At 45.9% G+C, this 14,124-nt stretch overlaps 2 long non-coding RNA genes across 2 annotated transcripts in view; one reads left to right on the forward strand and one right to left on the reverse strand.

The window, feature by feature from the left end:
* LOC140581581 (uncharacterized) overlaps positions 1 to 7,438 on the forward strand; it is a 27,374-nt gene extending 19,936 nt beyond the window's left edge. Inside the window, exon 3 of the long non-coding RNA XR_011984660.1 lies at positions 6,270 to 7,438. This is a non-coding gene — a long non-coding RNA (uncharacterized lncRNA). The remainder of the gene's footprint in view (positions 1 to 6,269) is intronic.
* LOC111854075 (uncharacterized) lies at positions 5,376 to 11,208 on the reverse strand. The gene is made up of 3 exons (XR_002840597.2): positions 10,888 to 11,208; positions 10,521 to 10,728; positions 5,376 to 6,358 (listed from the first exon to the last, which is right to left on the reverse strand). It is a non-coding gene; the product is annotated as an uncharacterized lncRNA (long non-coding RNA).
* Positions 11,209 to 14,124: the final 2,916 nt, after the last annotated feature.

The following is a 14,124-nucleotide window of genomic DNA, read 5'->3' on the forward strand; positions in this document are numbered from 1 at the left end:
TGACATCCAGCTGAGATTCTCTATCAAGAAAAGAAAAATTATATAAAAAACAGCGGACAGCCCCCCAGGACAGAAAGACACAGAAACGTCGCTCCGTGATGTGTGAGGTCACAGGATGGCCCTGACACACCTGCAATCAGTTTGCAATTAAGAGCATTATAAAGAGAGAAACAGCGTTCATATTTTCCTGGTTTGTTTGTTAGAGTCAAAATGGCCACCCTTGCCGTTTTACCTCTCCCCTAGCCTGAATTATAAAAGTTTAATATACTCACCACTCCATCCTCTAATCCCTACATCTTCCTGGAGGAAGAGGCTTTTATGGGACTGTTTTGTAAGGAAATGACAGACACAGCAGTAAAGGGATCTACACTCAGTGTTCTAGATCGGTTAATTTGGCTGAGATGAAAACCAGTTAAACAAGAAACATAAAGCAAATCCCATTACCAGTATGAAACACCAACAGCTATAAGACACCAAGCAACACCAGCTCATTCAGAACCATCAAAACCAAAACACCACTGAAGACCCGTAACCACAGGGGCAGACTTACTATAAGGCAAGGGTAGGCAGCCACCTGGGCCCCTAAAAACCAGGGGCCCCTGAGAGCCACCCCTCATGAAGACAGACTTTCCAGAAGTTACATGTAAGAATTTAACATAATATAATCTGATGCCAGATCAACGTTTAAATGACCATTTAAGCAAATACTCCTTTAAGGATCCACATCTACAAACCAGGCAACCGGAAGCTCAAAGATGTTCTCTTTCATGGTCCTGGAAGATGCATATTGGAAATTTTCCATTAATAATAATAATAATAATAATAATAATAATAAGGGGCACTTCTGATATGGGTGTGATGGAATTGTGACAGGTCACATGTGTGTTACCTGGTAGCAACTGAAGGGAGCCCTGGGGTCTGCATATGCAGAGAGGGAGGTCCTTAAGGAGCAGGGGCCCTGGGGTCTGCATATGCAGAGAGGGAGGTCCCTAAGGAGCAGGGGCCCTGGGGTCTGCATATGCAGAGAGGGAGGTCCCTAAGGAGCAGGGGCCCTGGGGTCTGCATATGCAGAGAGGGAGGTCCCTAAGGAGCAGGGGCCCTGGGGTCTGCATATGCAGAGAGGGAGGTGCTTAAGGAGCAGGGGCCCTGGGGTCTGCATATGCAGAGAGGGAGGTCCCTAAGGGGCAGGGGCTGCAGTTACGGGAAGAGGGTCTTAAAACGCAGTCTCCATTCCTGAATGAGTCATTCCTCCAGTCAACTCATCAATCAATCTATCAATCATTACTTAGATATGCACCTTCAATAGCGCATGAGAAAGTACCATCATGGACAAAAATGTCCATCCATATAATATTCATATCTATGCAACAGAAAATACAGGATACGTGAAAGGAGGCACACTGGCCCAGCCGCTAGTCCATTGCAAGGCACACACACAACCATGCAATATGGGCAACTTAGAGACAGCAATTCACCAATTGTGGACCATGGGAGGAAACAAGAGTCCCTATACCGAACACGTATAAAGTCCAGAGACAGGAATGGGCCAGCAACCAGGTCTGGAGGTGTGGAGGCACAGTGATGTCACCCTTCTGCCCATGATGTCCAACAAAACACCAAAATCCAATTTTATGAACAAGTTGTGGCACCAGGAAGCTGTAAGTCTTTGGAATGGCTGTTAAATTTAAGAGAGATTCATGCAGAGAATCTCAGAGATCTTGCAGGTCCTACTCCTGCATTGGTATGACTATCTATCAGGGATTCAGACAGCATGCCTCCTGGGGGTTTTACATTTGGGGTGGGGGAGGGGGGTCAGCTATCAGGTTGCCGTTCCAGCCCAGTAGACAGTGGAGTAACACTATGGCTGAGTGGCAGCCATGTGATGGACAGACCCTGTTTGGTGCCCGGAGCCCAGCGGATTCCTTCCTATGTCAGAACCGAAGGGATGACTGGATGCACACACCCTCTTAGCTGGACTTACAAAGTGTCCTGTGATGTATTCAAACCTAACTAGACCCCATAAAGAGTCACAATGTCTATGCATAACATCCTGTGTAAACACTTAAAAATGTGGCACAGATGCGATGACCGGAAACAGGAGGCACATCGTCTTTCCGTGCGAAACCAGGCAGCTGCTACTCATGGCGACTATTAGTTGTGTGCTTAACTGTGACTCAAGTCTCCTTTAGCTGCCTCAATGGGGGGGCTGAACTGGAAGCTTCTGGCTACTGAGAGGCTGCAGAGCTCGGATGCCCCATTAGCAGGAGCCTCAGTTGGTGAGGCAGTGGCCACCAGCATCTCCATGGCAAAGCTTCTCCAGGCCCCCGGATACTAAAGGAACACGAGTGTTAAGGTTACTCAAGGGGGCCCGGAGAACATGGGAATTATTTGAGGATGTGTGCTGACATGCACAGAGGCCCAGCTAGAGGCCAACTGTCACCCTATTCAATGAGACAACGTTATGTACCATTGTGACAGCAATCAACTAGGTCTGCTCTTTGAAAGACAAGAGCTGCTGTTCATTCTCTCTACCCAACTTGCGACTGGACCCAGACTCACGCTGACTGGCAGAAGTAATTTTCTTGAAGTATGAACCTTAAGATGCCCAACACCCAAGGAAGAGAGAAGGTGTGCTAAGTTGCATAGCTGTCCTTTTAATCTTGTGAATCCAAGGTGACCCAAGGTGGCCATAAGTCTGAATGAAAGGCTCTATGATGGAGGCACAGAGAAATGTTGCCCCCCCACGGCTGTTGTCGGCTGACTAGCTACATGATCCATTCTGCTTGTGGATGGCTGTGATCCATCCATTGAGGTGATGTTTAGGTATTCTGCAGTGGGACTGCAAGCCTGCCCGCACCTCTACAGTCTTCTAGTCGTGTTGCCATTCAGGACCAGAGCCATTTCGTGCTTATCATCCAAACCAGGCCCCCCTGTTCGTGTCTTCACATGAGAACAATTCTACACTCATCTCTGCTACAGCAAGCATTGGCAGTGAACCAAATGGGCAATGGCGGGGCGACGCTTCTGGGGAGCAAATCGCAGAGCTCTAGTAGTGGCAGATTCCTCACGCCGCTGGAATTATTTTCAAAAATGTAACAAGTTTATTAGACTGCAGGTTACTGACAGAAGGGGCCATCCATTTTAAGGTGGCAGACACACTATTCAAAACCTGATCCATAACAAAACCAATACATACTGTGATTTTTACCCACCATGCAGTGAGAGAGTGTGCAGCACAGAAGCACTTCACTGCAGCACAGTGATCTTTACAGCGATTGGACAGATTATCAGATCCCTTCCTAACCACAACAGGGCACAAGGGGAACAGCTGCAAAGAGTGAAAAGCTAAACACAGTAACTTATTGGTCACGGTGACGTGATCCCAGTGTCACGTGATCACCTTCAATGGACCACAGCCACAGTGTCAGCCTGCGGCAGTACAGGAATTCTGACCATATGGCTACTTGTGAGTATATATTCCTGTTATTTCAACATCGCTGCTGCCAGGCATGCTAAAGGACTCACCATTAGAGGAGCTCACACCCTCCCCCCAAAATACTCGTAGTGGTGAAACCACCATAATTAACCAGCCCTAATCTCTGATTCATTTGGCTTTTGTAAAGGACAAAGTAAATTATGGAAGTCCAGGATCATTTAAAATATGTTATTCTTCAAATGTATTTTTGTCTATAGGAGATGGCAGAGGTGCCTCACTCCTCTGGGATTAGTAGTTCAAATCCCAACCCCCATTGTATGTGAAGTTCACTCATTTTTCCCTAGTGGTGTGACTTTACTCCCATAGTCCAAAGCCACATAGTTAACAGTTTAGTGCCTTATGCTCTTTGCTCCTTGGCACAGGCTCCAGGCCTCCCCAGCACGGACCAGAGGTGGATAGTTCAGATTCAGAAAGTCAAAATCCAGACCAAGATATTGTTCAACCAACCAGTTTCATACTCTGTGACCAAGACTCTTTATACCCAACTGGTTGATTGAAACAAAATCTCGCTCTGGATTTTTACTTTCTGAACTGAATTATCCACCTATAGCACTGACTAAGCAATTGGAAGATGGATGGATGGATAGATCTGTTTCCATTTAGAAATCTGTGTGCAGTTTCCAAAACATGGCATAAATTATGTTAAATAATCACATTTAATTACATATATTATATTTGCACACATAGCATCTTCAGGAGGGCAAACATGCAAGGAAAAGTAGGTCTCATGTTGTAGCACATGGGTAGGCGTTATGGTTCACCATGGGAGCGATGCAGCCTGACTTGTTTGTAATCAGCCCCGAATCACTCGCACAGTTGAGCCATGGGGCTTTTGAGTTAGGAGTGGCTGCCCTAAATACATAGGTGTGATAAGGGCTGTTTTGTCGAGTGAGGTACCGCAGAGCAAATCTGTGACCCACAATGCATCAGGGCTTGGGCACTGAGATGCACAGAAAATAAGAGGGAGTAGGATTTCTTAAGACAGATTATTCTTCAGCCTGCCCTTCATTTCTCGTGGGCTTACCAGAACAGGAGTGTATGAAGTACACGGCCAGCTGGGCTCGCAGCTGTGACACCAACACACTTTGCAATGCATCATGGGTGCACAGGTTGAGATGTGGCGTGCCTCAAACTGATAACGTGTCATCTACATTTAAAAAAAGTGTGTACAAAAACAGGAAATTGCCTAACAAAAAAGAAAACTTAAGCATACCTACATTTGCAGAACAACAAAAACCCAGAGAGAGGAAGAGTCCAGCTTCTGGGGTGATCCAAAGTTCTCACTTTTCTTCAACACACAACCTAATAATTAGTGGTTATGCTGATAATGCCTCCAAACAGAATAAACCCACTACAAATAGTGAGCCCATTTAGTCCAGGGTACACTGAATGATTTCAATAAACTAAAGGAAATTAAAAGCCTGAAATGCCTCGTTACTGCAGAGCCAACCAAACCAGGTCAGCTGACATTTTGTTCCGTCATGCATGAAAATTCATCTCTTGGAGGAAGTCACGTTTTCTAAGCGTGGCTCACATCATTGTTTTTGTTCAGATCTTTTTCTTGACTGAGATCCCTCTGCAAATGAAATTAAAGGACACCGGCCATCCTGACAAAATGAGCCTCATGACTCATTAAAGAGAAAGTGAGTAATTGCCTGGAAACAAATTGAATTTCTTCTGTTTATTTTATTACCTACAGAAGACACAAAACACAGGCTAACAAGTAACAAATGGAAAGTAACACGATAAATCTCAAAAGGAATTCAAAGACAGACATTTAAGAATTGTTATTGAATTGTGCAGAAATGTATCATACTGTACTGCCCCTCTGAATGTCTGCAAAATGACTACAAAATGAAAGTTGTCACCAGGAGAGATGAATGTAGATGTTTTTATTCAAAAAGGCTCGAAGTTATAGATTCTAAACTTGACATGGCAAACAAATTTTCATGGTGGTGGGATGGACATTTCAAGAATGTATTTATATATTTCATACATACCGTCCAAAGCAATGTACAAGGGTTAGAGAACAAGGTCAGCCAGCATCCCTGAAGCAGCTGGAGTTAAGGGCTTTGCTAAAGGCCTCAATAGCCACAGAATTTGACTTCACTACCTTCCAGACATGTCCACAATTCCCTAACCCAGTGAGGTACACACTGACCCCCGGAGACAATGAAAATAACAGTGCCAAGAAGAGGGGAATTTGAATGGTTACTATAAGCATGAAAACACACCTTCAAGAGTGACAAACTACATAATCAGGGACTAAAAATGAACACGAAGCGTGACAGTGATCCAACACTGTGAGGTGAGGTGCACTGTGGTCCTGATTTACCCAAAGGTATTATAGATCATAAAGGTCCTGTTACTCGGAGGTATCAGGACAAGACTGCAACACGATGAGGTCATTTATGCATCTGATCTTTGAGAGCTAAGGCAGTATTTCTGTGAGAATTTCTGGAGAGCTTTTGAGGGTTATGGAGGTTGCCAACGCAAGCGTTATACAACCACAGCTGCTGAGTCTTCGGGGACTGACTGTTGGGAACAAAAGTGGACCCAAGAAACGCTTGTCAGCAGGAGACGATACCTGAGAGTTCCCCTATCGCACACCTTCTGTCTTTCTGCATTCCCATCAACTTGTGGCAGATGTTTGCAAGCCATGCTCTGCCCTGACATTTGAAAGGCCTTCAGCTAGTAGTGCACACAGAGCATTTCAACGTGCTGGTGACGCCGGATTGATCTTAGAATATCAGTTGCTGCCTGTGCTTTCCAGATTCACTCCAACGTGAGCTTCTTGCTCCCGCTCGGTTCCAGGGCCTCAGGTAGTCTTATCCAAGTTTCATCTCCATGCCAAGATGGTTTCTGAGACACAGGTGAGTCCCCAAGTTAAGAGTGCAAGTGCATCATGGATGTTCTGTATTTGCCAGGCCAGGACAGGCCATCAGACATACTGTGCATGGGCCAATGAGTTTGTGGGTTGACAAAAAGTCCAGGGCTAACTGCTAATCCCAGTCCAGCCCTGATACTCGCTTAACATACATTTACAAAATGTGGTACATGAACAGCATCAATTCAACAGTAAGAACTCAAGTCATCGGATGACTAAAATGATGGGGTATCTGAAATTCACACAATTTATAAATATCATAACTTACCTCTCTGCTGCATCTCGTACAAATGTGACCCACTAACCACATTGTATTTTATCAGCTATGTATGATGAATTTCCCAATGATGATGGGTGAAACCTTATGATGACTTTTCATAGCATGGCATTGTGTGAAAAATTTTTTCGTGATGAATGGTAAATGTGATGAGGTTTTCAGCACAGAGCTTCTATGTGTTGGGTTTTTTTCCCCCTTGAATCATACAACAAAGATGCTTAATCAAGAGAACTAACAGCAAATACTTTTATACGTTATCCCTATAATATCAGATGATCATTTTAAGAACATAAGAACTATACAAACGAGAGGAGGCCGTTCGGCCCATCTAGCTCGCTTGGGGAGAACTTAACTAATAGCTCAGAGTTGTTAATATCTTATCTAGCTCTGATTTAAAGGAACCCAAGGATTCAGCTTGCTCTACGTTATCGGGAAGACTATTCCATACTCTGACTACACGCTGTGTAAAGAAGTGCTTCCTTAAATCCAGTTTGAAATGTTCTCCCACTAATTTCCACCAATGGCCACGAGTTCTTGTATTTGAACTAATGCCGAAGTAAGTATTTGGTTGAACAGCATCCAAACCTGTTAGAATCTTATAAACCTGGATCACGTCCCCCCTCAGTCTCCTTTGCTTGAAGCTGAAAAGATTTAGCTCAACAAACCATTCCTCGTATGACATTCCTCTAAGACCAGGAATCATTCTTGTGGCCCTACGCTGCACCTTTTCTAAGGCTGCAATGTCCTTTTTAAGATATGGTGACCAAACCTGCACACAATATTCTAGGTGAGGTCTCACCAAGGAATTGTATAATCTTAGCATTACCTCCCTTGACTTAAACTCCACACACCTGGAAATATATACCCCAACATCCTATTGGCCTTTTTTATTGCTTCCCCGCACTGGCGAGAATGAGACATGGAAGCACCAACATACACACCAAGGTCTTTCTCATAATCAGCTACCTTTACTGGCGATCTTTTATGTTGGATCGCCAGTATGTACCCATCCATCCTAACCATTTACCCTAGTCAGAACCTAGCCCAGGCAGCATAGGGTTGGGGTGCATCTAAGAAGGCATACCAGGTCATTGCAGGACAAATATACACAATATATGTAATCTAGGGATACCAATTAGCCTAACTGCATGTCTTTGAACTTTGGAAGGAAACTAGGGAGCCGAGAGGAAATTCACGTGAGGAGAACATGCAAGCTCCACACACAGGGAGGTGGGAGGCACACCCCCCAACCCTGAAGGTGTGAGGTGTCAGTGCTACTTACGGAACCAACATTTACACATGATTAAAAAAAATACGTATTCTCGCTTATTCATTACAATAACAATGATCTCAGCCACAGAAGAAGATTCCCTAAATGTGAACAGGACTCAAAAGTCCTCAAAGCCATGATGGAAAGAGTGATGGAAAGATCAGCAGCCAGGCTTTGGGTTCTATGTTCAAGGAGTCTGTCTTCTGTGATCAAGGAAGCTGCATCACCATATTAAATGTGCACATTACCAGTCAGTGCAAAGAATTTCTTTTTCTGCAGACCAGCACTGAAATTTAGATAACCATTTTTGCCCCCTAAAATAAACTAAATGAAACTGATTTAATCAAACCACACATGCTTAATAATTCTGAAGGTTTACACTTTGGAGTGGGACTGTGTCACGTTCAGCCGGTAGGCAAACCAGGAAGCAGGTCGAGCTGAGCCAAACTTACGGGTAGAAGGGGGTTTATTGGCTGACGGACAGACAGGCACGGACATCTACAGACAATACAATGACAGATCTGGGGAAGACTGACTCAGACGAGGACTAAATACAAAAGACAAGCTAGACCTAACAGGACACAGGTGATCACACTCAGGGCTGAACACGAGGTAACGAGGTGGGCATGGCACACATCAGGAGCGGACGGAGCGGGGCGTGACAGACTGTTAGTCTTAAACATTAACTCAACAAAGTTTGTGTAACTTTGTAAATGACCAACCCCCAACTGAGTTTCTGCAAGAGACAGATATTAAATCCAGGACAAATGCAATTTTGTACGATTTGTTGTATGCAAGTGAACACAGTATAGCATAAAACACTGAATAGATTATTAGTGTGTTTCTCAGTATAATCCTGTTTGACTGTTACCATCCGTGTTCTGGATTTGCAGATCTGAGGGTAGGAATGTGACGTGCTGGAGATGGTGGTGGTGTTTGACGAGGGTGCAGCAGGTAATGGAGAGGACAAAACAAGTTTATGGGTTAATAAAACTCACATTAGCTCCAGCGTCAGGCTTGACCCAAGCAGAATTACAGCGCTGCACTGATTTATAAAAGTCTTTCACAGGAAGCAGGGCTTACAAGAAGTGACGTCAACGGGTTTATGGTTTCAATAAAACAGGGCCGCCTTCTCGCCCTCCCAGCAGCCATCTGAGCTGGGGTTTACCAGCAGTTCTGGTGGTTAAAAAAAAAGTAACTTCCCAGAAAGTACAGTGGCCTGTGAGGGGAAAGTGGTCTTCTGGTTATTTGGGGATGGATGGGGGGCACTGAGGAGGAAGGGGGGTATTTAGGGGGGTTAAAAGTTTAGCTGTCCATAGGTGCATAATTTTTTTATGTGATTCAAAGGCACCTAAAATAATGGCGTAAAACCTTCAAATGTTGGAAATATTAGTAGGGTTTAGTGTGAATAGGGGTAATAACAAGCGCACTGTGTCTTTCCTGAGGAGAACAAGCAGGGAAACTGAGGAAGTTTAGAGTATTTGACTTTGACAATTTGATTTCCGTAGACCAGGAAAACAAGAGACGATCAGTCTCACAAATGTGGCTATCCCAAACCTCTTGCCTTAGCTTGGTGAGGACACATGCATTTTTTTTCCAACAAGGACTCAAAAGACAGAGCTGAGTTTGCGTAATATTATCTCTGTAGTGCATTTACCACATGAATTTATCCCCAGACACGCATTTTTACCATTTGACCCATTTGCAGCGGTGTATATTTACAGATCCACCTCAGGTCATTGTACTTTAACTCAGAACCGGGCTCTGACCTGTGTGGTAGGTGTTCCCTTCCCATGATTTAAACCCACATCCTCCCTCCCCCGTCCCCTCTTGTTCTGGCACCACGTGCCACTCGCTACTCGAGAAATACTACCCGCTTTAGAGGACGAAAGAAGGCCAAAGTGGAATTTCAGACCTTCCAAACGGACGAAGAGGCATTGGGGGAATGTGGGATGGGTTTGGATCACCCACATTCCCAGCTCTCCGTTACTCGTCTGCGCTATTTTGATGCAGGAAACATCACTTTGCCAGCTCATGGGATCGTAAACCACGCTCATCACCCGCCCTGGTTAAAAGCGGAGGTCACAGTAATCCATATTTCAGCCTGCCACTGTCAAAAACCTATAATCCAAATCCTTAACCTGCCTAAAGACGTCACCATAAGCCTAATTCCTCGCTAAGGCCCGTATTCTGCCGCCCCGCGTCAAGCCCGGCGCTTCCCCTCCAGCGACAAAGCCGGCCGGTGTACTGCCATTGTCGCCGTAAGGAGATTTGCGTTGCCGCGCCGCCATTTGAATACCTGACAAGAAGATTAATTCACTTTCTACAGAGAGAGGAGCCCGGAAAACAAACAGAGCGCTGATTAAATCCTCCCGCTCGCGAGATAGTTTTGTTAGGGAGCCTTTAGTCTCTTCAAAGGGGAAGAAAAAACAGCGACAGAAGTTGGGTGACAGTTTGGAGGGGGGGAATAAAGCCGGCGCGAGTGCTTTCTGTCGGCTCCAACTCGAACAGCTTGCTGGCAAGGCGACACAGCGAAATTTACATCCGTCATCAGGAAACTCGCGCGCCACAAAAGCGATGTGTTACGTACCTATAATCCCGTATTTACATAACGCGGTTCTCTTGTTGCAAACGAGCAACTATTTTGCATACCGCTACCGCGCGCGCTCATTACTCCTCTCTTCTCCTCTCCCTCCCCCGCTGTCCTCTTTCAGGCAGGTGTCCGTCCCGCAGGCGCAGTTCGGCCCCCTTGGCCGCTCGCTCGGCACAACTGCGAAGCAGCCCTTCTCAGTAACTTTCTGGAGAACACAAGAAATTCTGGCAATTTGTATTGTTTTGCTGTTCGTTTCTGTGTATTCTAACGTAAATTCAGTTTTTTTTCACACCCAGATAAATTGCTTTTGCTCAGTAGTTTACATGCTTATTCCATAGAAACATCCCCAAAACCATATACTTACATGTGTTTGGCCATAACACTAGAGGTCCCTTGCCAGAATTACTTTATTTGTTATTTTAATTACCTAATTGCTGCATTCTAAGCGATTAATGTTACCCCCCATGTACACCCGGGTAACCAGCAGAACTTCCTTAGAACCAAAAGCCTATGGCTCTTTATTGAAAAGCCTGCCTCTTACATTAACATGCCACTCCATGCCCTCAGACAGGGTTAACTGTGTCTGAGGGAAAGTGCGCATGCCAGGGGTTTACTGCAACCGTTAACGATGATGTCAATAAGACAGCAGAGCTTAATAGACTCATTAGGCCGGAGGCACCTTCCTCAGGGCTGGATCCCCCCACCACACTGTCACATGTGGACCAGTCCACCCCCCCCCCCCCCCTCCACCTTGTTCGGATTGACTTAACCTTGCAGAAGGCGATGATTCTTGTTTACAGCATCTCTTACCCTTGCACTGAATCTTCCCATAATTCCTTTTATGCAATTTCTATAGTAGCTGGTATTAGAGTTCCTTACTGGAACATACCAATGTCTGTGAGCCTCAAAGGGTGATAATTTGCTGCTGGAAAATACTGAGATGTACTGACATAGACACAGATAAATACCTTTAGATTGGCATGCAATGACTGCCAATTTTATTTAATTTTTTTTTAAACAATTAACTTTTCGCGAGTTCATTCACAGGGTTTAGTAAACTTAGAGTGCCACCTGCTGGGTGGACCAAGCCAAGAAAAAAAAAAAGAAATTGACAAGCGACCAAATACCGGTGCGAGCCACTTCACTGGGATCAGAGAGGCTTTCCCTCCTTCCGTTTCCCAGCAAGTTTAACGGGGAACATCTTCCCTACTGCTGCATGCGAGGATTTACTGAAGACTCCAGGTGCATTTTACCACATGAAAGACACAGATTAACTATCCCAAGAACCTCCACGAAGCCGATGCTAAATCAAAGCTTGGTTCTGAAGCAGAGCCTTTGTGTGGCTTTTCCCACCTTTCATCGACTCATCTGCTGGCTTGGTCATGTGACATCATCACCGCAGAACCCGCAGGCTGCTGGTAACAGCACCTGTGACCCGTCCGTCCTGGCCCCGTGGGGGCAATACAGGGTTACAGCGATGGCTAATGCTCTAGCAGGAGCACAGTGGCAATCAGCTATATTGCCAACATCAGAGCCCTTGGGGACACAGGCGGCCATTATGAAGGTTGGGAGCAAGGAGCTGCTCAGGGGGAGTGTTTTGTGCTGCCTGAAACACATTAAAGCCTCAGCAGTGGGAGGGGGGGGGGTCCTACACAACGGTAAGGATCCTTCCCATCTGCCCCGGCTCAGCCTCCTACCTCTTTCAATGGCTTAAATGAGCGACAGGCCTTAACTGTTAAATAGCCCCCTCTACACACTGCCCTCCCCAATCCCCTCTCCCAGCCCCCATAATTGATCCCCCCAGCTCCTCCCCAGCCGAACCGTCGGGGGGACGTTCTATCGGCCTGGATTGAAACCCAGGGTCTCTCGGCCAGGACCAGTTAAACAGGCTGGGCTGACAGCTTGAGTGATGAGAACGACTCCTTTTTAAAGGCTTGGAGAACTAAAGGCAGTGGGAGCAGAAGGACCCCGCTCAGTGTGAGCCCCTTTCAGATGCCTGCGTTGCGGCCTCCCTTACACGGGGCTAACCCAACCGTACGCGGGCCTTTGATATCTAACTCCCCAAAGCCAGTATTTGACAGTCCTCTCATTTTAAAACATGAAACATTTGGAGAAAAAGCCCTCAGTGTACAGAGGTGTACATATTATTTTTCCGCATACTACTTTGGGGGGATTATCTGTACCCTGCTAGAAATCACCGGCTTGACGTTTGGTCACCTAGAGGTTATATTTGAATGAGCAGCCACAGGAAAACCAACCCTCCCCATGCAGAGATTGCTGTTTCCTGTCCACGGCATAGTCTGGCTCCATAACTCACTCCCCCCCACCCCCGTCAGTGTGGTCCACTATGGGGGGGCGGGGAGGTTGTCTTTTTTGAGAGACAGGTTCACATGCAGAGGGATTGAATGGGGCTTTTTTTTTATTAGGGCAAACAAATGAAAGCTTGCCTCATTTCAGCTTTCTGAAATGCATAGATGGTCACATGGAATGTGCTGGAATATCTCTCACAGCTTGACATCTGTGTCACCTAAAATACATCAGCAATAACACTGAAGTCAATAAAGTTAAAAAAGACTTAGTCCTTATATCCTCAATGTCCAGGGCTTGCTTGTGTGGGGTCTCACTCATAGCTTTGACCTCACCTCTATCCTTGGCACTGTAATGCACTCTGGGAGATATCCAGTCAGCGGCTGGGGCCAGTCATCTGGGAGATGGATTAGGGTCAGTCTCAACCACTAGGCTGGCTATGTCAGGTTCATTCCTAACGTCCCTTGGGACAGACTATCACATGCTGCTACACTTGATTAGTGAAATTATTCTCTCTTGGCAAGATGTATGGTGGTTTGAATGAGACCAGGTACGCATTGTGTTGATGATGTTGCTGTTGTCTGAGGGCCTGTGCAAGATGGAAGATCCAAAGTGCTGTCCTTTCTGGTTAACATCTCGTTCAACTGCTTCAGTTACGCCGGCCTGCCTCCGGAGGGAGCAGAAGCACAGACATCTCGATTTTCCCAAAGAGGTAACCATCAGAAGCCGTAAGTCACAGCAAATTTTAAAGATGGACCCCAGAGAAGATGGGGCCATTGTGGACAACGAGCCATACTAAGCATGAGGTCATTAATCCAATGAAGGACCGGAACCAGAAGTCCTGTCCTTCGTTTTCGTCCTTCCATCCAGATCCATCAACTCATAGGGGTACAGAGAGCTCGTACTCAGCACCCGGGTGGCAGATGATCACAGAAAGGCCCAGCTGATTCTGGAGATGGCATCAGCACTCTCACTTGGGCCATAATGGCTTCCAATCTGCCACATTTCCACCCTGCTGCCACTTACCCCTGGATAACGTTAAGTTACCTTTATGCTTCTTTGGAATCATTTCACAAGTCAACACAGATAAGCTCCCACCACACAAGCCCCCACACCTGAAATCTACTCCCGAAGTAGAAAATAAATCATCCCCCCAGACCAAGATGAAATACGTACATAGCACACTTCACCCTGCTGAATTAGCAGACCTATGAAACTCAGAGGGGGTGTCTATCGGCCCTTTCGAGCAGGAGGAACTGCTGATGTGTTAATCCAGCTGTCAAATGCACTAATT

The sequence above is a fragment of the Paramormyrops kingsleyae genome, chromosome 22 (genome assembly GCF_048594095.1).
Source record: "Paramormyrops kingsleyae isolate MSU_618 chromosome 22, PKINGS_0.4, whole genome shotgun sequence".
NCBI classification, from domain to species: Eukaryota; Metazoa; Chordata; class Actinopteri; order Osteoglossiformes; family Mormyridae; genus Paramormyrops; species Paramormyrops kingsleyae.